The 22,692-nt window shown below is 76.0% G+C and overlaps 13 non-coding genes across 13 annotated transcripts; all 13 read left to right on the top strand.

The window, feature by feature from the left end:
• Positions 1 to 1,003: 1,003 nt before the first annotated feature.
• On the top strand, positions 1,004 to 1,122 carry LOC140597027 (5S ribosomal RNA). Its single transcript, XR_011998895.1, has one exon. It is a non-coding gene; the product is annotated as a 5S ribosomal RNA (ribosomal RNA).
• Positions 1,123 to 2,766: 1,644 nt separating this feature from the next.
• LOC140597026 (5S ribosomal RNA) lies at positions 2,767 to 2,885 on the top strand. Its single transcript, XR_011998894.1, has one exon. It is a non-coding gene; the product is annotated as a 5S ribosomal RNA (ribosomal RNA).
• A 1,680-nt stretch (positions 2,886 to 4,565) lies between these two features.
• LOC140597025 (5S ribosomal RNA) lies at positions 4,566 to 4,684 on the top strand. The gene has a single exon (XR_011998893.1). It is a non-coding gene; the product is annotated as a 5S ribosomal RNA (ribosomal RNA).
• Positions 4,685 to 6,347: 1,663 nt separating this feature from the next.
• Positions 6,348 to 6,466, top strand: LOC140597024 (5S ribosomal RNA). Its single transcript, XR_011998892.1, has one exon. It is a non-coding gene; the product is annotated as a 5S ribosomal RNA (ribosomal RNA).
• A 1,669-nt stretch (positions 6,467 to 8,135) lies between these two features.
• LOC140597108 (5S ribosomal RNA) lies at positions 8,136 to 8,254 on the top strand. The gene has a single exon (XR_011998975.1). It is a non-coding gene; the product is annotated as a 5S ribosomal RNA (ribosomal RNA).
• A 1,619-nt stretch (positions 8,255 to 9,873) lies between these two features.
• Positions 9,874 to 9,992, top strand: LOC140597107 (5S ribosomal RNA). The gene has a single exon (XR_011998974.1). It is a non-coding gene; the product is annotated as a 5S ribosomal RNA (ribosomal RNA).
• Positions 9,993 to 11,675: 1,683 nt separating this feature from the next.
• On the top strand, positions 11,676 to 11,794 carry LOC140597106 (5S ribosomal RNA). The gene has a single exon (XR_011998973.1). It is a non-coding gene; the product is annotated as a 5S ribosomal RNA (ribosomal RNA).
• A 1,672-nt stretch (positions 11,795 to 13,466) lies between these two features.
• LOC140597105 (5S ribosomal RNA) lies at positions 13,467 to 13,585 on the top strand. The gene has a single exon (XR_011998972.1). It is a non-coding gene; the product is annotated as a 5S ribosomal RNA (ribosomal RNA).
• Positions 13,586 to 15,254: 1,669 nt separating this feature from the next.
• LOC140597104 (5S ribosomal RNA) lies at positions 15,255 to 15,373 on the top strand. Its single transcript, XR_011998971.1, has one exon. It is a non-coding gene; the product is annotated as a 5S ribosomal RNA (ribosomal RNA).
• Positions 15,374 to 17,025: 1,652 nt separating this feature from the next.
• LOC140597102 (5S ribosomal RNA) lies at positions 17,026 to 17,144 on the top strand. Its single transcript, XR_011998969.1, has one exon. It is a non-coding gene; the product is annotated as a 5S ribosomal RNA (ribosomal RNA).
• A 1,661-nt stretch (positions 17,145 to 18,805) lies between these two features.
• Positions 18,806 to 18,924, top strand: LOC140597101 (5S ribosomal RNA). The gene has a single exon (XR_011998968.1). It is a non-coding gene; the product is annotated as a 5S ribosomal RNA (ribosomal RNA).
• A 1,664-nt stretch (positions 18,925 to 20,588) lies between these two features.
• On the top strand, positions 20,589 to 20,707 carry LOC140597100 (5S ribosomal RNA). The gene has a single exon (XR_011998967.1). It is a non-coding gene; the product is annotated as a 5S ribosomal RNA (ribosomal RNA).
• Positions 20,708 to 22,353: 1,646 nt separating this feature from the next.
• LOC140597099 (5S ribosomal RNA) lies at positions 22,354 to 22,472 on the top strand. Its single transcript, XR_011998966.1, has one exon. It is a non-coding gene; the product is annotated as a 5S ribosomal RNA (ribosomal RNA).
• Positions 22,473 to 22,692: the final 220 nt, after the last annotated feature.

The following is a 22,692-nucleotide window of genomic DNA, read 5'->3' as shown; positions in this document are numbered from 1 at the left end:
TCCGAAGGACATGCCCTGCCTCCCCCGCGGACCACCGTCCCTTCGGCCCTCAGCCACGACGTCCACGCTCCGCGGGCCCGGGACACCAGATGGCCCGACCGCCCGGGGCCTCAGGCCCCGTTGGCACCGGGCTGCGCGCTCCGCGGCCCCGCAACAGCCAAGGCCACAGCGACGCGGGGGCGGCCGGCACCCATGCCGAAAAGGGCCGCGCGCAACACAGCAAGAGACACAAGAGAGACTCGCTCCGCGCCTGGGCGTGGGCGCCGCGCACGCAACACAGGCACACGGTCCCGCGGCGGTTCGGCTGATGGGCAGGAATGGGGGCAGAACGGCATCCCTGACACCGTGGCTGCAGGGCCCGCGGCTGCCAGGGCTCCTAAGGCAGCTCCAGGGCCTGCGCCCCTCCGGCGGGGTGGCTGCCTCGCCCCCACAGGCCTTGTGGCCCAGCTCCGAGTGCCCGTGTCCCTCCGTCTGTGTGTGTGTGTGTGTGTGTCTGTCTGTCTGTCGTGGGCACCTGTGTCTGTGTCCCTGCCTGTCCGAGGATGGGGTCCGGCGGCGCGGGCGGCCCCGGCTTGGCTTTGAGCCAGGCCGGCTGAAGAACAGGAGAGGCCAGGGGTCGTCCGGAGCCGGCCGGCGCCGGCCCGCGGCACCCCCCCAGCCAGTGAGCGGTCCGAGGTGGGGCGGCGTGCCATCCGGGGAGCCGAGCGGCGGCGACGCGCCCGCCAGGCCGGGGACGGGAGCGCGCCCGGGCTCCGGCGACAGCCTCCGCTCCGGGGTGCGGGAGGCGTCTTGGCCCCCACCCCCCCCGCCCGGCCCGGGGCAGGCGCCCTCCGCCACCCCGGGCGCGGCGCGGGAGGCGGTCAGTCAATCAATCAGTCGGGCCGGCAGGCGAGCATGCAGGCGGGCTGGCGCGATCGGGCGGGCGGAGGGCTGAGGAGCGGCGGGCGCCTGGCCCGGAGAGGCGCAGAGCAGGCTCTTGGGGCGCCCAGCGGCAGCCGCGGACGTCTACGGCCATACCACCCTGAACGCGCCCGATCTCGTCTGATCTCGGAAGCTAAGCAGGGTCGGGCCTGGTTAGTACTTGGATGGGAGACCGCCTGGGAATACCGGGTGCTGTAGGCTTTTTTTCCTCGGCCTTTTGCCTGCCTTCCTGTCTGTCCCTTGGCCGCCAACGCCCCCTCGACCAACGCGGCGGCGGCGGCGGCGGCGGCGGCGGCGCCCCCCTCCGGGCGACCCGTGGCATGGCCCCCGCCCCGCCGGAAGCACCGCAGGGCGCCGCGGAGCACCGAGGGCGCCGGCTGCACGGGCAGGAGGCCACACACATGCACCACCTCCTCTTCCTCTCAAGCCCTTCACCCTCGCAGCCCGCCCTTCAAGCACACCCACCCACGTCCTAGCCGGCCGCGCGTCCCAGGGCGCCGCGGGGGCCCGAAGGCGGCCGACGGAGGGGACGGGGCGACAGCAGGAACCTCGGGGCCGGGGCGGGGAGGGGGCGGTCGCTGGGGGGAGCCGGGCGGGGGCTGGATCCCGTCTCCGCAGGCCTGCGAGCCCCTCCGGGGGGCCGGGGCGGGGCTTTGGGGGCCGGGGCCGGGGCGGGGCTTTGGGCCGGGGCCGGGGCCGGGGCCCTCCTCGCCCCGCCCCAATCTCCGCCCCCAGGCCCGCCCCCAGCCCCTAGCAATTCCCTGGCACCGCCCCCAGCCTCCAAGCCACCCAGCCACCCGCAACCCCCCCCACCTTCGGCCCGGGCCCGCCTGCACCTTCTCTCCGAAGGACATGCCCTGCCTCCCCCGCGGACCACCGTCCCTTCGGCCCTCAGCCACGACGTCCACGCTCCGCGGGCCCGGGACACCAGATGGCCCGACCGCCCGGGGCCTCAGGCCCCGTTGGCACCGGGCTGCGCGCTCCGCGGCCCCGCAACAGCCAAGGCCACAGCGACGCGGGGGCGGCCGGCACCCATGCCGAAAAGGGCCGCGCGCAACACAGCAAGAGACACAAGAGAGACTCGCTCCGCGCCTGGGCGTGGGCGCCGCGCACGCAACACAGGCACACGGTCCCGCGGCGGTTCGGCTGATGGGCAGGAATGGGGGCAGAACGGCATCCCTGACACCGTGGCTGCAGGGCCCGCGGCTGCCAGGGCTCCTAAGGCAGCTCCAGGGCCTGCGCCCCTCCGGCGGGGTGGCTGCCTCGCCCCCACAGGCCTTGTGGCCCAGCTCCGAGTGCCCGTGTCCCTCCGTCTGTGTGTGTGTGTGTGTGTGTCTGTCTGTCTGTCGTGGGCACCTGTGTCTGTGTCCCTGCCTGTCCGAGGATGGGGTCCGGCGGCGCGGGCGGCCCCGGCTTGGCTTTGAGCCAGGCCGGCTGAAGAACAGGAGAGGCCAGGGGTCGTCCGGAGCCGGCCGGCGCCGGCCCGCGGCACCCCCCCAGCCAGTGAGCGGTCCGAGGTGGGGCGGCGTGCCATCCGGGGAGCCGAGCGGCGGCGACGCGCCCGCCAGGCCGGGGACGGGAGCGCGCCCGGGCTCCGGCGACAGCCTCCGCTCCGGGGTGCGGGAGGCGTCTTGGCCCCCACCCCCCCCGCCCGGCCCGGGGCAGGCGCCCTCCGCCACCCCGGGCGCGGCGCGGGAGGCGGTCAGTCAATCAATCAGTCGGGCCGGCAGGCGAGCATGCAGGCGGGCTGGCGCGATCGGGCGGGCGGAGGGCTGAGGAGCGGCGGGCGCCTGGCCCGGAGAGGCGCAGAGCAGGCTCTTGGGGCGCCCAGCGGCAGCCGCGGACGTCTACGGCCATACCACCCTGAACGCGCCCGATCTCGTCTGATCTCGGAAGCTAAGCAGGGTCGGGCCTGGTTAGTACTTGGATGGGAGACCGCCTGGGAATACCGGGTGCTGTAGGCTTTTTTTCCTCGGCCTTTTGCCTGCCTTCCTGTCTGTCCCTTGGCCGCCAACGCCCCCTCGACCAACGCGGCGGCGGCGGCGGCGGCGGCGGCGGCGGCGGCGGCGGCGGCGCCCCCCTCCGGGCGACCCGTGGCATGGCCCCCGCCCCGCCGGAAGCACCGCAGGGCGCCGCGGAGCACCGAGGGCGCCGGCTGCACGGGCAGGAGGCCACACACATGCACCACCTCCTCTTCCTCTCAAGCCCTTCACCCTCGCAGCCCGCCCTTCAAGCACACCCACCCACGTCCTAGCCGGCCGCGCGTCCCAGGGCGCCGCGGGGGCCCGAAGGCGGCCGACGGAGGGGACGGGGCGACAGCAGGAACCTCGGGGCCGGGGCGGGGAGGGGGCGGTCGCTGGGGGGAGCCGGGCGGGGGCTGGATCCCGTCTCCGCAGGCCTGCGAGCCCCTCCGGGGGGCCGGGGCGGGGCTTTGGGGGCCGGGGCCGGGGCGGGGCTTTGGGGGCCGGGGCCGGGGCCGGGGCCGGGCCCGCCTGCGGGCCCTCCTCGCCCCGCCCCAATCTCCGCCCCCAGGCCCGCCCCCAGCCCCTAGCAATTCCCTGGCACCGCCCCCAGCCTCCAAGCCACCCAGCCACCCGCAACCCCCCCCACCTTCGGCCCGGGCCCGCCTGCACCTTCTCTCCGAAGGACATGCCCTGCCTCCCCCGCGGACCACCGTCCCTTCGGCCCTCAGCCACGACGTCCACGCTCCGCGGGCCCGGGACACCAGATGGCCCGACCGCCCGGGGCCTCAGGCCCCGTTGGCACCAGGCTGCGCGCTCCGCGGCCCCGCAACAGCCAAGGCCACAGCGACGCGGGGGCGGCCGGCACCCATGCCGAAAAGGGCCGCGCGCAACACAGCAAGAGACACAAGAGAGACTCGCTCCGCGCCTGGGCGTGGGCGCCGCGCACGCAACACAGGCACACGGTCCCGCGGCGGTTCGGCTGATGGGCAGGAATGGGGGCAGAACGGCATCCCTGACACCGTGGCTGCAGGGCCCGCGGCTGCCAGGGCTCCTAAGGCAGCTCCAGGGCCTGCGCCCCTCCGGCGGGGTGGCTGCCTCGCCCCCACAGGCCTTGTGGCCCAGCTCCGAGTGCCCGTGTCCCTCCGTCTGTGTGTGTGTGTGTGTGTGTGTCTGTCTGTCTGTCGTGGGCACCTGTGTCTGTGTCCCTGCCTGTCCGAGGATGGGGTCCGGCGGCGCGGGCGGCCCCGGCTTGGCTTTGAGCCAGGCCGGCTGAAGAACAGGAGAGGCCAGGGGTCGTCCGGAGCCGGCCGGCGCCGGCCCGCGGCACCCCCCCAGCCAGTGAGCGGTCCGAGGTGGGGCGGCGTGCCATCCGGGGAGCCGAGCGGCGGCGACGCGCCCGCCAGGCCGGGGACGGGAGCGCGCCCGGGCTCCGGCGACAGCCTCCGCTCCGGGGTGCGGGAGGCGTCTTGGCCCCCACCCCCCCCGCCCGGCCCGGGGCAGGCGCCCTCCGCCACCCCGGGCGCGGCGCGGGAGGCGGTCAGTCAATCAATCAGTCGGGCCGGCAGGCGAGCATGCAGGCGGGCTGGCGCGATCGGGCGGGCGGAGGGCTGAGGAGCGGCGGGCGCCTGGCCCGGAGAGGCGCAGAGCAGGCTCTTGGGGCGCCCAGCGGCAGCCGCGGACGTCTACGGCCATACCACCCTGAACGCGCCCGATCTCGTCTGATCTCGGAAGCTAAGCAGGGTCGGGCCTGGTTAGTACTTGGATGGGAGACCGCCTGGGAATACCGGGTGCTGTAGGCTTTTTTTCCTCGGCCTTTTGCCTGCCTTCCTGTCTGTCCCTTGGCCGCCAACGCCCCCTCGACCAACGCGGCGGCGGCGGCGGCGGCGGCGGCGGCGCCCCCCTCCGGGCGACCCGTGGCATGGCCCCCGCCCCGCCGGAAGCACCGCAGGGCGCCGCGGAGCACCGAGGGCGCCGGCTGCACGGGCAGGAGGCCACACACATGCACCACCTCCTCTTCCTCTCAAGCCCTTCACCCTCGCAGCCCGCCCTTCAAGCACACCCACCCACGTCCTAGCCGGCCGCGCGTCCCAGGGCGCCGCGGGGGCCCGAAGGCGGCCGACGGAGGGGACGGGGCGACAGCAGGAACCTCGGGGCCGGGGCGGGGAGGGGGCGGTCGCTGGGGGGAGCCGGGCGGGGGCTGGATCCCGTCTCCGCAGGCCTGCGAGCCCCTCCGGGGGGCCGGGGCGGGGCTTTGGGGGCCGGGGCCGGGGCGGGGCTTTGGGGGCCGGGGCCGGGGCCGGGGCCGGGCCCGCCTGCGGGCCCTCCTCGCCCCGCCCCAATCTCCGCCCCCAGGCCCGCCCCCAGCCCCTAGCAATTCCCTGGCACCGCCCCCAGCCTCCAAGCCACCCAGCCACCCGCAACCCCCCCCACCTTCGGCCCGGGCCCGCCTGCACCTTCTCTCCGAAGGACATGCCCTGCCTCCCCCGCGGACCACCGTCCCTTCGGCCCTCAGCCACGACGTCCACGCTCCGCGGGCCCGGGACACCAGATGGCCCGACCGCCCGGGGCCTCAGGCCCCGTTGGCACCGGGCTGCGCGCTCCGCGGCCCCGCAACAGCCAAGGCCACAGCGACGCGGGGGCGGCCGGCACCCATGCCGAAAAGGGCCGCGCGCAACACAGCAAGAGACACAAGAGAGACTCGCTCCGCGCCTGGGCGTGGGCGCCGCGCACGCAACACAGGCACACGGTCCCGCGGCGGTTCGGCTGATGGGCAGGAATGGGGGCAGAACGGCATCCCTGACACCGTGGCTGCAGGGCCCGCGGCTGCCAGGGCTCCTAAGGCAGCTCCAGGGCCTGCGCCCCTCCGGCGGGGTGGCTGCCTCGCCCCCACAGGCCTTGTGGCCCAGCTCCGAGTGCCCGTGTCCCTCCGTCTGTGTGTGTGTGTGTGTGTGTCTGTCTGTCTGTCGTGGGCACCTGTGTCTGTGTCCCTGCCTGTCCGAGGATGGGGTCCGGCGGCGCGGGCGGCCCCGGCTTGGCTTTGAGCCAGGCCGGCTGAAGAACAGGAGAGGCCAGGGGTCGTCCGGAGCCGGCCGGCGCCGGCCCGCGGCACCCCCCCAGCCAGTGAGCGGTCCGAGGTGGGGCGGCGTGCCATCCGGGGAGCCGAGCGGCGGCGACGCGCCCGCCAGGCCGGGGACGGGAGCGCGCCCGGGCTCCGGCGACAGCCTCCGCTCCGGGGTGCGGGAGGCGTCTTGGCCCCCACCCCCCCCGCCCGGCCCGGGGCAGGCGCCCTCCGCCACCCCGGGCGCGGCGCGGGAGGCGGTCAGTCAATCAATCAGTCGGGCCGGCAGGCGAGCATGCAGGCGGGCTGGCGCGATCGGGCGGGCGGAGGGCTGAGGAGCGGCGGGCGCCTGGCCCGGAGAGGCGCAGAGCAGGCTCTTGGGGCGCCCAGCGGCAGCCGCGGACGTCTACGGCCATACCACCCTGAACGCGCCCGATCTCGTCTGATCTCGGAAGCTAAGCAGGGTCGGGCCTGGTTAGTACTTGGATGGGAGACCGCCTGGGAATACCGGGTGCTGTAGGCTTTTTTTCCTCGGCCTTTTGCCTGCCTTCCTGTCTGTCCCTTGGCCGCCAACGCCCCCTCGACCAACGCGGCGGCGGCGGCGGCGGCGGCGGCGGCGCCCCCCTCCGGGCGACCCGTGGCATGGCCCCCGCCCCGCCGGAAGCACCGCAGGGCGCCGCGGAGCACCGAGGGCGCCGGCTGCACGGGCAGGAGGCCACACACATGCACCACCTCCTCTTCCTCTCAAGCCCTTCACCCTCGCAGCCAGCCCTTCAAGCACACCCACCCACGTCCTAGCCGGCCGCGCGTCCCAGGGCGCCGCGGGGGCCCGAAGGCGGCCGACGGAGGGGACGGGGCGACAGCAGGAACCTCGGGGCCGGGGCGGGGAGGGGGCGGTCGCTGGGGGGAGCCGGGCGGGGGCTGGATCCCGTCTCCGCAGGCCTGCGAGCCCCTCCGGGGGGCCGGGGCGGGGCTTTGGGGGCCGGGGCCGGGGCGGGGCTTTGGGGGCCGGGGCCGGGGCCGGGGCCGGGCCCGCCTGCGGGCCCTCCTCGCCCCGCCCCAATCTCCGCCCCCAGGCCCGCCCCCAGCCCCTAGCAATTCCCTGGCACCGCCCCCAGCCTCCAAGCCACCCAGCCACCCGCAACCCCCCCCACCTTCGGCCCGGGCCCGCCTGCACCTTCTCTCCGAAGGACATGCCCTGCCTCCCCCGCGGACCACCGTCCCTTCGGCCCTCAGCCACGACGTCCACGCTCCGCGGGCCCGGGACACCAGATGGCCCGACCGCCCGGGGCCTCAGGCCCCGTTGGCACCGGGCTGCGCGCTCCGCGGCCCCGCAACAGCCAAGGCCACAGCGACGCGGGGGCGGCCGGCACCCATGCCGAAAAGGGCCGCGCGCAACACAGCAAGAGACACAAGAGAGACTCGCTCCGCGCCTGGGCGTGGGCGCCGCGCACGCAACACAGGCACACGGTCCCGCGGCGGTTCGGCTGATGGGCAGGAATGGGGGCAGAACGGCATCCCTGACACCGTGGCTGCAGGGCCCGCGGCTGCCAGGGCTCCTAAGGCAGCTCCAGGGCCTGCGCCCCTCCGGCGGGGTGGCTGCCTCGCCCCCACAGGCCTTGTGGCCCAGCTCCGAGTGCCCGTGTCCCTCCGTCTGTGTGTGTGTGTGTGTGTGTGTGTGTCTGTCTGTCTGTCGTGGGCACCTGTGTCTGTGTCCCTGCCTGTCCGAGGATGGGGTCCGGCGGCGCGGGCGGCCCCGGCTTGGCTTTGAGCCAGGCCGGCTGAAGAACAGGAGAGGCCAGGGGTCGTCCGGAGCCGGCCGGCGCCGGCCCGCGGCACCCCCCCAGCCAGTGAGCGGTCCGAGGTGGGGCGGCGTGCCATCCGGGGAGCCGAGCGGCGGCGACGCGCCCGCCAGGCCGGGGACGGGAGCGCGCCCGGGCTCCGGCGACAGCCTCCGCTCCGGGGTGCGGGAGGCGTCTTGGCCCCCACCCCCCCCGCCCGGCCCGGGGCAGGCGCCCTCCGCCACCCCGGGCGCGGCGCGGGAGGCGGTCAGTCAATCAATCAGTCGGGCCGGCAGGCGAGCATGCAGGCGGGCTGGCGCGATCGGGCGGGCGGAGGGCTGAGGAGCGGCGGGCGCCTGGCCCGGAGAGGCGCAGAGCAGGCTCTTGGGGCGCCCAGCGGCAGCCGCGGACGTCTACGGCCATACCACCCTGAACGCGCCCGATCTCGTCTGATCTCGGAAGCTAAGCAGGGTCGGGCCTGGTTAGTACTTGGATGGGAGACCGCCTGGGAATACCGGGTGCTGTAGGCTTTTTTTCCTCGGCCTTTTGCCTGCCTTCCTGTCTGTCCCTTGGCCGCCAACGCCCCCTCGACCAACGCGGCGGCGGCGGCGGCGGCGGCGGCGGCGCCCCCCTCCGGGCGACCCGTGGCATGGCCCCCGCCCCGCCGGAAGCACCGCAGGGCGCCGCGGAGCACCGAGGGCGCCGGCTGCACGGGCAGGAGGCCACACACATGCACCACCTCCTCTTCCTCTCAAGCCCTTCACCCTCGCAGCCCGCCCTTCAAGCACACCCACCCACGTCCTAGCCGGCCGCGCGTCCCAGGGCGCCGCGGGGGCCCGAAGGCGGCCGACGGAGGGGACGGGGCGACAGCAGGAACCTCGGGGCCGGGGCGGGGAGGGGGCGGTCGCTGGGGGGAGCCGGGCGGGGGCTGGATCCCGTCTCCGCAGGCCTGCGAGCCCCTCCGGGGGGCCGGGGCGGGGCTTTGGGGGCCGGGGCCGGGGCCGGGGCCCCCCTCGCCCCGCCCCAATCTCCGCCCCCAGGCCCGCCCCCAGCCCCTAGCAATTCCCTGGCACCGCCCCCAGCCTCCAAGCCACCCAGCCACCCGCAACCCCCCCCACCTTCGGCCCGGGCCCGCCTGCACCTTCTCTCCGAAGGACATGCCCTGCCTCCCCCGCGGACCACCGTCCCTTCGGCCCTCAGCCACGACGTCCACGCTCCGCGGGCCCGGGACACCAGATGGCCCGACCGCCCGGGGCCTCAGGCCCCGTTGGCACCGGGCTGCGCGCTCCGCGGCCCCGCAACAGCCAAGGCCACAGCGACGCGGGGGCGGCCGGCACCCATGCCGAAAAGGGCCGCGCGCAACACAGCAAGAGACACAAGAGAGACTCGCTCCGCGCCTGGGCGTGGGCGCCGCGCACGCAACACAGGCACACGGTCCCGCGGCGGTTCGGCTGATGGGCAGGAATGGGGGCAGAACGGCATCCCTGACACCGTGGCTGCAGGGCCCGCGGCTGCCAGGGCTCCTAAGGCAGCTCCAGGGCCTGCGCCCCTCCGGCGGGGTGGCTGCCTCGCCCCCACAGGCCTTGTGGCCCAGCTCCGAGTGCCCGTGTCCCTCCGTCTGTGTGTGTGTGTGTGTGTGTCTGTCTGTCTGTCGTGGGCACCTGTGTCTGTGTCCCTGCCTGTCCGAGGATGGGGTCCGGCGGCGCGGGCGGCCCCGGCTTGGCTTTGAGCCAGGCCGGCTGAAGAACAGGAGAGGCCAGGGGTCGTCCGGAGCCGGCCGGCGCCGGCCCGCGGCACCCCCCCAGCCAGTGAGCGGTCCGAGGTGGGGCGGCGTGCCATCCGGGGAGCCGAGCGGCGGCGACGCGCCCGCCAGGCCGGGGACGGGAGCGCGCCCGGGCTCCGGCGACAGCCTCCGCTCCGGGGTGCGGGAGGCGTCTTGGCCCCCACCCCCCCGCCCGGCCCGGGGCAGGCGCCCTCCGCCACCCCGGGCGCGGCGCGGGAGGCGGTCAGTCAATCAATCAGTCGGGCCGGCAGGCGAGCATGCAGGCGGGCTGGCGCGATCGGGCGGGCGGAGGGCTGAGGAGCGGCGGGCGCCTGGCCCGGAGAGGCGCAGAGCAGGCTCTTGGGGCGCCCAGCGGCAGCCGCGGACGTCTACGGCCATACCACCCTGAACGCGCCCGATCTCGTCTGATCTCGGAAGCTAAGCAGGGTCGGGCCTGGTTAGTACTTGGATGGGAGACCGCCTGGGAATACCGGGTGCTGTAGGCTTTTTTTCCTCGGCCTTTTGCCTGCCTTCCTGTCTGTCCCTTGGCCGCCAACGCCCCCTCGACCAACGCGGCGGCGGCGGCGGCGGCGGCGGCGGCGGCGGCGGCGGCGGCGGCGCCCCCCTCCGGGCGACCCGTGGCATGGCCCCCGCCCCGCCGGAAGCACCGCAGGGCGCCGCGGAGCACCGAGGGCGCCGGCTGCACGGGCAGGAGGCCACACACATGCACCACCTCCTCTTCCTCTCAAGCCCTTCACCCTCGCAGCCCGCCCTTCAAGCACACCCACCCACGTCCTAGCCGGCCGCGCGTCCCAGGGCGCCGCGGGGGCCCGAAGGCGGCCGACGGAGGGGACGGGGCGACAGCAGGAACCTCGGGGCCGGGGCGGGGAGGGGGCGGTCGCTGGGGGGAGCCGGGCGGGGGCTGGATCCCGTCTCCGCAGGCCTGCGAGCCCCTCCGGGGGGCCGGGGCGGGGCTTTGGGGGCCGGGGCCGGGGCGGGGCTTTGGGGGCCGGGGCCGGGGCCGGGGCCGGGCCCGCCTGCGGGCCCTCCTCGCCCCGCCCCAATCTCCGCCCCCAGGCCCGCCCCCAGCCCCTAGCAATTCCCTGGCACCGCCCCCAGCCTCCAAGCCACCCAGCCACCCGCAACCCCCCCCACCTTCGGCCCGGGCCCGCCTGCACCTTCTCTCCGAAGGACATGCCCTGCCTCCCCCGCGGACCACCGTCCCTTCGGCCCTCAGCCACGACGTCCACGCTCCGCGGGCCCGGGACACCAGATGGCCCGACCGCCCGGGGCCTCAGGCCCCGTTGGCACCAGGCTGCGCGCTCCGCGGCCCCGCAACAGCCAAGGCCACAGCGACGCGGGGGCGGCCGGCACCCATGCCGAAAAGGGCCGCGCGCAACACAGCAAGAGACACAAGAGAGACTCGCTCCGCGCCTGGGCGTGGGCGCCGCGCACGCAACACAGGCACACGGTCCCGCGGCGGTTCGGCTGATGGGCAGGAATGGGGGCAGAACGGCATCCCTGACACCGTGGCTGCAGGGCCCGCGGCTGCCAGGGCTCCTAAGGCAGCTCCAGGGCCTGCGCCCCTCCGGCGGGGTGGCTGCCTCGCCCCCACAGGCCTTGTGGCCCAGCTCCGAGTGCCCGTGTCCCTCCGTCTGTGTGTGTGTGTGTGTGTGTGTCTGTCTGTCTGTCGTGGGCACCTGTGTCTGTGTCCCTGCCTGTCCGAGGATGGGGTCCGGCGGCGCGGGCGGCCCCGGCTTGGCTTTGAGCCAGGCCGGCTGAAGAACAGGAGAGGCCAGGGGTCGTCCGGAGCCGGCCGGCGCCGGCCCGCGGCACCCCCCCAGCCAGTGAGCGGTCCGAGGTGGGGCGGCGTGCCATCCGGGGAGCCGAGCGGCGGCGACGCGCCCGCCAGGCCGGGGACGGGAGCGCGCCCGGGCTCCGGCGACAGCCTCCGCTCCGGGGTGCGGGAGGCGTCTTGGCCCCCACCCCCCCCGCCCGGCCCGGGGCAGGCGCCCTCCGCCACCCCGGGCGCGGCGCGGGAGGCGGTCAGTCAATCAATCAGTCGGGCCGGCAGGCGAGCATGCAGGCGGGCTGGCGCGATCGGGCGGGCGGAGGGCTGAGGAGCGGCGGGCGCCTGGCCCGGAGAGGCGCAGAGCAGGCTCTTGGGGCGCCCAGCGGCAGCCGCGGACGTCTACGGCCATACCACCCTGAACGCGCCCGATCTCGTCTGATCTCGGAAGCTAAGCAGGGTCGGGCCTGGTTAGTACTTGGATGGGAGACCGCCTGGGAATACCGGGTGCTGTAGGCTTTTTTTCCTCGGCCTTTTGCCTGCCTTCCTGTCTGTCCCTTGGCCGCCAACGCCCCCTCGACCAACGCGGCGGCGGCGGCGGCGGCGGCGGCGGCGCCCCCCTCCGGGCGACCCGTGGCATGGCCCCCGCCCCGCCGGAAGCACCGCAGGGCGCCGCGGAGCACCGAGGGCGCCGGCTGCACGGGCAGGAGGCCACACACATGCACCACCTCCTCTTCCTCTCAAGCCCTTCACCCTCGCAGCCCGCCCTTCAAGCACACCCACCCACGTCCTAGCCGGCCGCGCGTCCCAGGGCGCCGCGGGGGCCCGAAGGCGGCCGACGGAGGGGACGGGGCGACAGCAGGAACCTCGGGGCCGGGGCGGGGAGGGGGCGGTCGCTGGGGGGAGCCGGGCGGGGGCTGGATCCCGTCTCCGCAGGCCTGCGAGCCCCTCCGGGGGGCCGGGGCGGGGCTTTGGGGGCCGGGGCCGGGGCGGGGCTTTGGGGGCCGGGGCCGGGGCCGGGGCCGGGCCCGCCTGCGGGCCCTCCTCGCCCCGCCCCAATCTCCGCCCCCAGGCCCGCCCCCAGCCCCTAGCAATTCCCTGGCACCGCCCCCAGCCTCCAAGCCACCCAGCCACCCGCAACCCCCCCCACCTTCGGCCCGGGCCCGCCTGCACCTTCTCTCCGAAGGACATGCCCTGCCTCCCCCGCGGACCACCGTCCCTTCGGCCCTCAGCCACGACGTCCACGCTCCGCGGGCCCGGGACACCAGATGGCCCGACCGCCCGGGGCCTCAGGCCCCGTTGGCACCGGGCTGCGCGCTCCGCGGCCCCGCAACAGCCAAGGCCACAGCGACGCGGGGGCGGCCGGCACCCATGCCGAAAAGGGCCGCGCGCAACACAGCAAGAGACACAAGAGAGACTCGCTCCGCGCCTGGGCGTGGGCGCCGCGCACGCAACACAGGCACACGGTCCCGCGGCGGTTCGGCTGATGGGCAGGAATGGGGGCAGAACGGCATCCCTGACACCGTGGCTGCAGGGCCCGCGGCTGCCAGGGCTCCTAAGGCAGCTCCAGGGCCTGCGCCCCTCCGGCGGGGTGGCTGCCTCGCCCCCACAGGCCTTGTGCCTTGTGGCCCAGCTCCGAGTGCCCGTGTCCCTCCGTCTGTGTGTGTGTGTGTGTGTGTGTCTGTCTGTCTGTCGTGGGCACCTGTGTCTGTGTCCCTGCCTGTCCGAGGATGGGGTCCGGCGGCGCGGGCGGCCCCGGCTTGGCTTTGAGCCAGGCCGGCTGAAGAACAGGAGAGGCCAGGGGTCGTCCGGAGCCGGCCGGCGCCGGCCCGCGGCACCCCCCCAGCCAGTGAGCGGTCCGAGGTGGGGCGGCGTGCCATCCGGGGAGCCGAGCGGCGGCGACGCGCCCGCCAGGCCGGGGACGGGAGCGCGCCCGGGCTCCGGCGACAGCCTCCGCTCCGGGGTGCGGGAGGCGTCTTGGCCCCCACCCCCCCCGCCCGGCCCGGGGCAGGCGCCCTCCGCCACCCCGGGCGCGGCGCGGGAGGCGGTCAGTCAATCAATCAGTCGGGCCGGCAGGCGAGCATGCAGGCGGGCTGGCGCGATCGGGCGGGCGGAGGGCTGAGGAGCGGCGGGCGCCTGGCCCGGAGAGGCGCAGAGCAGGCTCTTGGGGCGCCCAGCGGCAGCCGCGGACGTCTACGGCCATACCACCCTGAACGCGCCCGATCTCGTCTGATCTCGGAAGCTAAGCAGGGTCGGGCCTGGTTAGTACTTGGATGGGAGACCGCCTGGGAATACCGGGTGCTGTAGGCTTTTTTTCCTCGGCCTTTTGCCTGCCTTCCTGTCTGTCCCTTGGCCGCCAACGCCCCCTCGACCAACGCGGCGGCGGCGGCGGCGGCGGCGGCGGCGCCCCCCTCCGGGCGACCCGTGGCATGGCCCCCGCCCCGCCGGAAGCACCGCAGGGCGCCGCGGAGCACCGAGGGCGCCGGCTGCACGGGCAGGAGGCCACACACATGCACCACCTCCTCTTCCTCTCAAGCCCTTCACCCTCGCAGCCCGCCCTTCAAGCACACCCACCCACGTCCTAGCCGGCCGCGCGTCCCAGGGCGCCGCGGGGGCCCGAAGGCGGCCGACGGAGGGGACGGGGCGACAGCAGGAACCTCGGGGCCGGGGCGGGGAGGGGGCGGTCGCTGGGGGGAGCCGGGCGGGGGCTGGATCCCGTCTCCGCAGGCCTGCGAGCCCCTCCGGGGGGCCGGGGCGGGGCTTTGGGGGCCGGGGCCGGGGCGGGGCTTTGGGGGCCGGGGCCGGGGCCGGGGCCGGGCCCGCCTGCGGGCCCTCCTCGCCCCGCCCCAATCTCCGCCCCCAGGCCCGCCCCCAGCCCCTAGCAATTCCCTGGCACCGCCCCCAGCCTCCAAGCCACCCAGCCACCCGCAACCCCCCCCACCTTCGGCCCGGGCCCGCCTGCACCTTCTCTCCGAAGGACATGCCCTGCCTCCCCCGCGGACCACCGTCCCTTCGGCCCTCAGCCACGACGTCCACGCTCCGCGGGCCCGGGACACCAGATGGCCCGACCGCCCGGGGCCTCAGGCCCCGTTGGCACCGGGCTGCGCGCTCCGCGGCCCCGCAACAGCCAAGGCCACAGCGACGCGGGGGCGGCCGGCACCCATGCCGAAAAGGGCCGCGCGCAACACAGCAAGAGACACAAGAGAGACTCGCTCCGCGCCTGGGCGTGGGCGCCGCGCACGCAACACAGGCACACGGTCCCGCGGCGGTTCGGCTGATGGGCAGGAATGGGGGCAGAACGGCATCCCTGACACCGTGGCTGCAGGGCCCGCGGCTGCCAGGGCTCCTAAGGCAGCTCCAGGGCCTGCGCCCCTCCGGCGGGGTGGCTGCCTCGCCCCCACAGGCCTTGTGGCCCAGCTCCGAGTGCCCGTGTCCCTCCGTCTGTGTGTGTGTGTGTGTGTGTGTGTGTCTGTCTGTCTGTCGTGGGCACCTGTGTCTGTGTCCCTGCCTGTCCGAGGATGGGGTCCGGCGGCGCGGGCGGCCCCGGCTTGGCTTTGAGCCAGGCCGGCTGAAGAACAGGAGAGGCCAGGGGTCGTCCGGAGCCGGCCGGCGCCGGCCCGCGGCACCCCCCCAGCCAGTGAGCGGTCCGAGGTGGGGCGGCGTGCCATCCGGGGAGCCGAGCGGCGGCGACGCGCCCGCCAGGCCGGGGACGGGAGCGCGCCCGGGCTCCGGCGACAGCCTCCGCTCCGGGGTGCGGGAGGCGTCTTGGCCCCCACCCCCCCCGCCCGGCCCGGGGCAGGCGCCCTCCGCCACCCCGGGCGCGGCGCGGGAGGCGGTCAGTCAATCAATCAGTCGGGCCGGCAGGCGAGCATGCAGGCGGGCTGGCGCGATCGGGCGGGCGGAGGGCTGAGGAGCGGCGGGCGCCTGGCCCGGAGAGGCGCAGAGCAGGCTCTTGGGGCGCCCAGCGGCAGCCGCGGACGTCTACGGCCATACCACCCTGAACGCGCCCGATCTCGTCTGATCTCGGAAGCTAAGCAGGGTCGGGCCTGGTTAGTACTTGGATGGGAGACCGCCTGGGAATACCGGGTGCTGTAGGCTTTTTTTCCTCGGCCTTTTGCCTGCCTTCCTGTCTGTCCCTTGGCCGCCAACGCCCCCTCGACCAACGCGGCGGCGGCGGCGGCGGCGGCGGCGGCGGCGGCGCCCCCCTCCGGGCGACCCGTGGCATGGCCCCCGCCCCGCCGGAAGCACCGCAGGGCGCCGCGGAGCACCGAGGGCGCCGGCTGCACGGGCAGGAGGCCACACACATGCACCACCTCCTCTTCCTCTCAAGCCCTTCACCCTCGCAGCCCGCCCTTCAAGCACACCCACCCACGTCCTAGCCGGCCGCGCGTCCCAGGGCGCCGCGGGGGCCCGAAGGCGGCCGACGGAGGGGACGGGGCGACAGCAGGAACCTCGGGGCCGGGGCGGGGAGGGGGCGGTCGCTGGGGGGAGCCGGGCGGGGGCTGGATCCCGTCTCCGCAGGCCTGCGAGCCCCTCCGGGGGGCCGGGGCGGGGCTTTGGGGGCCGGGGCCGGGGCGGGGCTTTGGGGGCCGGGGCCGGGGCCGGGGCCCTCCTCGCCCCGCCCCAATCTCCGCCCCCAGGCCCGCCCCCAGCCCCTAGCAATTCCCTGGCACCGCCCCCAGCCTCCAAGCCACCCAGCCACCCGCAACCCCCCCCACCTTCGGCCCGGGCCCGCCTGCACCTTCTCTCCGAAGGACATGCCCTGCCTCCCCCGCGGACCACCGTCCCTTCGGCCCTCAGCCACGACGTCCACGCTCCGCGGGCCAGGGACACCAGATGGCCCGACCGCCCGGGGCCTCAGGCCCCGTTGGCACCGGGCTGCGCGCTCCGCGGCCCCGCAACAGCCAAGGCCACAGCGACGCGGGGGCGGCCGGCACCCATGCCGAAAAGGGCCGCGCGCAACACAGCAAGAGACACAAGAGAGACTCGCTCCGCGCCTGGGCGTGGGCGCCGCGCACGCAACACAGGCACACGGTCCCGCGGCGGTTCGGCTGATGGGCAGGAATGGGGGCAGAACGGCATCCCTGACACCGTGGCTGCAGGGCCCGCGGCTGCCAGGGCTCCTAAGGCAGCTCCAGGGCCTGCGCCCCTCCGGCGGGGTGGCTGCCTCGCCCCCACAGGCCTTGTGGCCCAGCTCCGAGTGCCCGTGTCCCTCCGTCTGTGTGTGTGTGTGTGTGTGTCTGTCTGTCTGTCGTGGGCACCTGTGTCTGTGTCCCTGCCTGTCCGAGGATGGGGTCCGGCGGCGCGGGCGGCCCCGGCTTGGCTTTGAGCCAGGCCGGCTGAAGAACAGGAGAGGCCAGGGGTCGTCCGGAGCCGGCCGGCGCCGGCCCGCGGCACCCCCCCAGCCAGTGAGCGGTCCGAGGTGGGGCGGCGTGCCATCCGGGGAGCCGAGCGGCGGCGACGCGCCCGCCAGGCCGGGGACGGGAGCGCGCCCGGGCTCCGGCGACAGCCTCCGCTCCGGGGTGCGGGAGGCGTCTTGGCCCCCACCCCCCCCGCCCGGCCCGGGGCAGGCGCCCTCCGCCACCCCGGGCGCGGCGCGGGAGGCGGTCAGTCAATCAATCAGTCGGGCCGGCAGGCGAGCATGCAGGCGGGCTGGCGCGATCGGGCGGGCGGAGGGCTGAGGAGCGGCGGGCGCCTGGCCCGGAGAGGCGCAGAGCAGGCTCTTGGGGCGCCCAGCGGCAGCCGCGGACGTCTACGGCCATACCACCCTGAACGCGCCCGATCTCGTCTGATCTCGGAAGCTAAGCAGGGTCGGGCCTGGTTAGTACTTGGATGGGAGACCGCCTGGGAATACCGGGTGCTGTAGGCTTTTTTTCCTCGGCCTTTTGCCTGCCTTCCTGTCTGTCCCTTGGCCGCCAACGCCCCCTCGACCAACGCGGCGGCGGCGGCGGCGGCGGCGGCGGCGGCGGCGGCGGCGGCGGCGCCCCCCTCCGGGCGACCCGTGGCATGGCCCCCGCCCCGCCGGAAGCACCGCAGGGCGCCGCGGAGCACCGAGGGCGCCGGCTGCACGGGCAGGAGGCCACACACATGCACCACCTCCTCTTCCTCTCAAGCCCTTCACCCTCGCAGCCCGCCCTTCAAGCACACCCACCCACGTCCTAGCCGGCCGCGCGTCCCAGGGCGCCGCGGGGGCCCGAAGGCGGCCGACGGAGGGGACGGGGCGACAGCAGGAACCTCGGGGCCGGGGCGGGGAGGGGGCGGTCGCTGGGGGGAGCCGGGCGGGGGCTGGATCCCGTCTCCGCAGGCCTGCGAGCCCCTCCGGGGGGCCGGGGCGGGGCTTTGGGGGCCGGGGCCGGGGCGGGGCTTTGGGGGCCGGGGCCGGGGCCGGGGCCCTCCTCGCCCCGCCCCAATCTCCGCCCCCAGGCCCGCCCCCAGCCCCTAGCAATTCCCTGGCACCGCCCCCAGCCTCCAAGCCACCCAGCCACCCGCAACCCCCCCCACCTTCGGCCCGGGCCCGCCTGCACCTTCTCTCCGAAGGACATGCCCTGCCTCCCCCGCGGACCACCGTCCCTTCGGCCCTCAGCCACGACGTCCACGCTCCGCGGGCCAGGGACACCAGATGGCCCGACCGCCCGGGGCCTCAGGCCCCGTTGGCACCGGGCTGCGCGCTCCGCGGCCCCGCAACAGCCAAGGCCACAGCGACGCGGGGGCGGCCGGCACCCATGCCGAAAAGGGCCGCGCGCAACACAGCAAGAGACACAAGAGAGACTCGCTCCGCGCCTGGGCGTGGGCGCCGCGCACGCAACACAGGCACACGGTCCCGCGGCGGTTCGGCTGATGGGCAGGAATGGGGGCAGAACGGCATCCCTGACACCGTGGCTGCAGGGCCCGCGGCTGCCAGGGCTCCTAAGGCAGCTCCAGGGCCTGCGCCCCTCCGGCGGGGTGGCTGCCTCGCCCCCACAGGCCTTGTGGCCCAGCTCCGAGTGCCCGTGTCCCTCCGTCTGTGTGTGTGTGTGTGTGTGTCTGTCTGTCTGTCGTGGGCACCTGTGTCTGTGTCCCTGCCTGTCCGAGGATGGGGTCCGGCGGCGCGGGCGGCCCCGGCTTGGCTTTGAGCCAGGCCGGCTGAAGAACAGGAGAGGCCAGGGGTCGTCCGGAGCCGGCCGGCGCCCCGCGGCACCCCCCCAGCCAGTGAGCGGTCCGAGGTGGGGCGGCGTGCCATCCGGGGAGCCGAGCGGCGGCGACGCGCCCGCCAGGCCGGGGACGGGAGCGCGCCCGGGCTCCGGCGACAGCCTCCGCTCCGGGGTGCGGGAGGCGTCTTGGCCCCCACCCCCCCCGCCCGGCCCGGGGCAGGCGCCCTCCGCCACCCCGGGCGCGGCGCGGGAGGCGGTCAGTCAATCAATCAGTCGGGCCGGCAGGCGAGCATGCAGGCGGGCTGGCGCGATCGGGCGGGCGGAGGGCTGAGGAGCGGCGGGCGCCTGGCCCGGAGAGGCGCAGAGCAGGCTCTTGGGGCGCCCAGCGGCAGCCGCGGACGTCTACGGCCATACCACCCTGAACGCGCCCGATCTCGTCTGATCTCGGAAGCTAAGCAGGGTCGGGCCTGGTTAGTACTTGGATGGGAGACCGCCTGGGAATACCGGGTGCTGTAGGCTTTTTTTCCTCGGCCTTTTGCCTGCCTTCCTGTCTGTCCCTTGGCCGCCAACGCCCCCTCGACCAACGCGGCGGCGGCGGCGGCGGCGGCGGCGGCGGCGGCGGCGGCGGCGGCGCCCCCCTCCGGGCGACCCGTGGCATGGCCCCCGCCCCGCCGGAAGCACCGCAGGGCGCCGCGGAGCACCGAGGGCGCCGGCTGCACGGGCAGGAGGCCACACACATGCACCACCTCCTCTTCCTCTCAAGCCCTTCACCCTCGCAGCCCGCCCTTCAAGCACACCCACCCACGTCCTAGCCGGCCGCGCGTCCCAGGGCGCCGCGGGGGCCCGAAGGCGGCCGACGGAGGGGACGGGGCGACAGCAGGAACCTCGGGGCCGGGGCGGGGAGGGGGCGGTCGCTGGGGGGAGCCGGGCGGGGGCTGGATCCCGTCTCCGCAGGCCTGCGAGCCCCTCCGGGGGGCCGGGGCGGGGCTTTGGGGGCCGGGGCCGGGGCGGGGCTTTGGGGGCCGGGGCCGGGGCCGGGGCCCTCCTCGCCCCGCCCCAATCTCCGCCCCCAGGCCCGCCCCCAGCCCCTAGCAATTCCCTGGCACCGCCCCCAGCCTCCAAGCCACCCAGCCACCCGCAACCCCCCCCACCTTCGGCCCGGGCCCGCCTGCACCTTCTCTCCGAAGGACATGCCCTGCCTCCCCCGCGGACCACCGTCCCTTCGGCCCTCAGCCACGACGTCCACGCTCCGCGGGCCCGGGACACCAGATGGCCCGACCGCCCGGGGCCTCAGGCCCCGTTGGCACCGGGCTGCGCGCTCCGCGGCCCCGCAACAGCCAAGGCCACAGCGACGCGGGGGCGGCCGGCACCCATGCCGAAAAGGGCCGCGCGCAACACAGCAAGAGACACAAGAGAGACTCGCTCCGCGCCTGGGCGTGGGCGCCGCGCACGCAACACAGGCACACGGTCCCGCGGCGGTTCGGCTGATGGGCAGGAATGGGGGCAGAACGGCATCCCTGACACCGTGGCTGCAGGGCCCGCGGCTGCCAGGGCTCCTAAGGCAGCTCCAGGGCCTGCGCCCCTCCGGCGGGGTGGCTGCCTCGCCCCCACAGGCCTTGTGGCCCAGCTCCGAGTGCCCGTGTCCCTCCGTCTGTGTGTGTGTGTGTGTGTGTCTGTCTGTCTGTCGTGGGCACCTGTGTCTGTGTCCCTGCCTGTCCGAGGATGGGGTCCGGCGGCGCGGGCGGCCCCGGCTTGGCTTTGAGCCAGGCCGGCTGAAGAACAGGAGAGGCCAGGGGTCGTCCGGAGCCGGCCGGCGCCGGCCCGCGGCACCCCCCCAGCCAGTGAGCGGTCCGAGGTGGGGCGGCGTGCCATCCGGGGAGCCGAGCGGCGGCGACGCGCCCGCCAGGCCGGGGACGGGAGCGCGCCCGGGCTCCGGCGACAGCCTCCGCTCCGGGGTGCGGGAGGCGTCTTGGCCCCCACCCCCCCCGCCCGGCCCGGGGCAGGCGCCCTCCGCCACCCCGGGCGCGGCGCGGGAGGCGGTCAGTCAATCAATCAGTCGGGCCGGCAGGCGAGCATGCAGGCGGGCTGGCGCGATCGGGCGGGCGGAGGGCTGAGGAGCGGCGGGCGCCTGGCCCGGAGAGGCGCAGAGCAGGCTCTTGGGGCGCCCAGCGGCAGCCGCGGACGTCTACGGCCATACCACCCTGAACGCGCCCGATCTCGTCTGATCTCGGAAGCTAAGCAGGGTCGGGCCTGGTTAGTACTTGGATGGGAGACCGCCTGGGAATACCGGGTGCTGTAGGCTTTTTTTCCTCGGCCTTTTGCCTGCCTTCCTGTCTGTCCCTTGGCCGCCAACGCCCCCTCGACCAACGCGGCGGCGGCGGCGGCGGCGGCGGCGGCGCCCCCCTCCGGGCGACCCGTGGCATGGCCCCCGCCCCGCCGGAAGCACCGCAGGGCGCCGCGGAGCACCGAGGGCGCCGGCTGCACGGGCAGGAGGCCACACACATGCACCACCTCCTCTTCCTCTCAAGCCCTTCACCCTCGCAGCCCGCCCTTCAAGCACACCCACCCACGTCCTAGCCGGCCGCGCGTCCCAGGGCGCCGCGGGGGCCCGAAGGCGGCCGACGGAGGGGACGGGGCGACAGCAGGAACCTCGGGGCCGGGGCGGGGAGGGGGCGGTCGCTGGGGGGAGCCGGGCGGGGGCTGGATCCCGTCTCCGCAGGCCTGCGAGCCCCTCCGGGGGGCCGGGGCGGGGCTTTGGGGGCCGGGGCCGGGGCGGGGCTTTGGGGGCCGGGGCCGGGGCCGGGGCCCTCCTCGCCCCGCCCCAATCTCCGCCCCCAGGCCCGCCCCCAGCCCCTAGCAATTCCCTGGCACCGCCCCCAGCCTCCAAGCCACCCAGCCACCCGCAACCCCCCCCACCTTCGGCCCGGGCCCGCCTGCACCTTCTCTCCGAAGGACATGCCCTGCCTCCCCCGCGGACCACCGTCCCTTCGGCCCTCAGCCACGACGTCCACGCTCCGCGGGCCCGGGACACCAGATGGCCCGACCGCCCGGGGCCTCAGGCCCCGTTGGCACCGGGCTGCGCGCTCCGCGGCCCCGCAACAGCCAAGGCCACAGCGACGCGGGGGCGGCCGGCACCCATGCCGAAAAGGGCCGCGCGCAACACAGCAAGAGACACAAGAGAGACTCGCTCCGCGCCTGGGCGTGGGCGCCGCGCACGCAACACAGGCACACGGTCCCGCGGCGGTTCGGCTGATGGGCAGGAATGGGGGCAGAACGGCATCCCTGACACCGTGGCTGCAGGGCCCGCGGCTGCCAGGGCTCCTAAGGCAGCTCCAGGGCCTGCGCCCCTCCGGCGGGGTGGCTGCCTCGCCCCCACAGGCCTTGTGGCCCAGCTCCGAGTGCCCGTGTCCCTCCGTCTGTGTGTGTGTGTGTGTGTGTCTGTCTGTCTGTCGTGGGCACCTGTGTCTGTGTCCCTGCCTGTCCGAGGATGGGGTCCGGCGGCGCGGGCGGCCCCGGCTTGGCTTTGAGCCAGGCCGGCTGAAGAACAGGAGAGGCCAGGGGTCGTCCGGAGCCGGCCGGCGCCGGCCCGCGGCACCCCCCCAGCCAGTGAGCGGTCCGAGGTGGGGCGGCGTGCCATCCGGGGAGCCGAGCGGCGGCGACGCGCCCGCCAGGCCGGGGACGGGAGCGCGCCCGGGCTCCGGCGACAGCCTCCGCTCCGGGGTGCGGGAGGCGTCTTGGCCCCCACCCCCCCCGCCCGGCCCGGGGCAGGCGCCCTCCGCCACCCCGGGCGCGGCGCGGGAGGCGGTCAGTCAATCAATCAGTCGGGCCGGCAGGCGAGCATGCAGGCGGGCTGGCGCGATCGGGCGGGCGGAGGGCTGAGGAGCGGCGGGCGCCTGGCCCGGAGAGGCGCAGAGCAGGCTCTTGGGGCGCCCAGCGGCAGCCGTGGACGTCTACGGCCATACCACCCTGAACGCGCCCGATCTCGTCTGATCTCGGAAGCTAAGCAGGGTCGGGCCTGGTTAGTACTTGGATGGGAGACCGCCTGGGAATACCGGGTGCTGTAGGCTTTTTTTCCTCGGCCTTTTGCCTGCCTTCCTGTCTGTCCCTTGGCCGCCAACGCCCCCTCGACCAACGCGGCGGCGGCGGCGGCGGCGGCGGCGGCGGCGGCGGCGGCGGCGGCGGCGCCCCCCTCCGGGCGACCCGTGGCATGGCCCCCGCCCCGCCGGAAGCACCGCAGGGCGCCGCGGAGCACCGAGGGCGCCGGCTGCACGGGCAGGAGGCCACACA

The sequence above is a fragment of the Vulpes vulpes genome, unplaced genomic scaffold (genome assembly GCF_048418805.1).
Source record: "Vulpes vulpes isolate BD-2025 unplaced genomic scaffold, VulVul3 u000000748, whole genome shotgun sequence".
In the NCBI taxonomy this organism is placed as follows: domain Eukaryota; kingdom Metazoa; phylum Chordata; class Mammalia; order Carnivora; family Canidae; genus Vulpes; species Vulpes vulpes.
The sequence above is the reverse complement of the archived record's forward strand: the minus strand, read 5'-3'. Positions and strand labels throughout refer to the sequence as shown.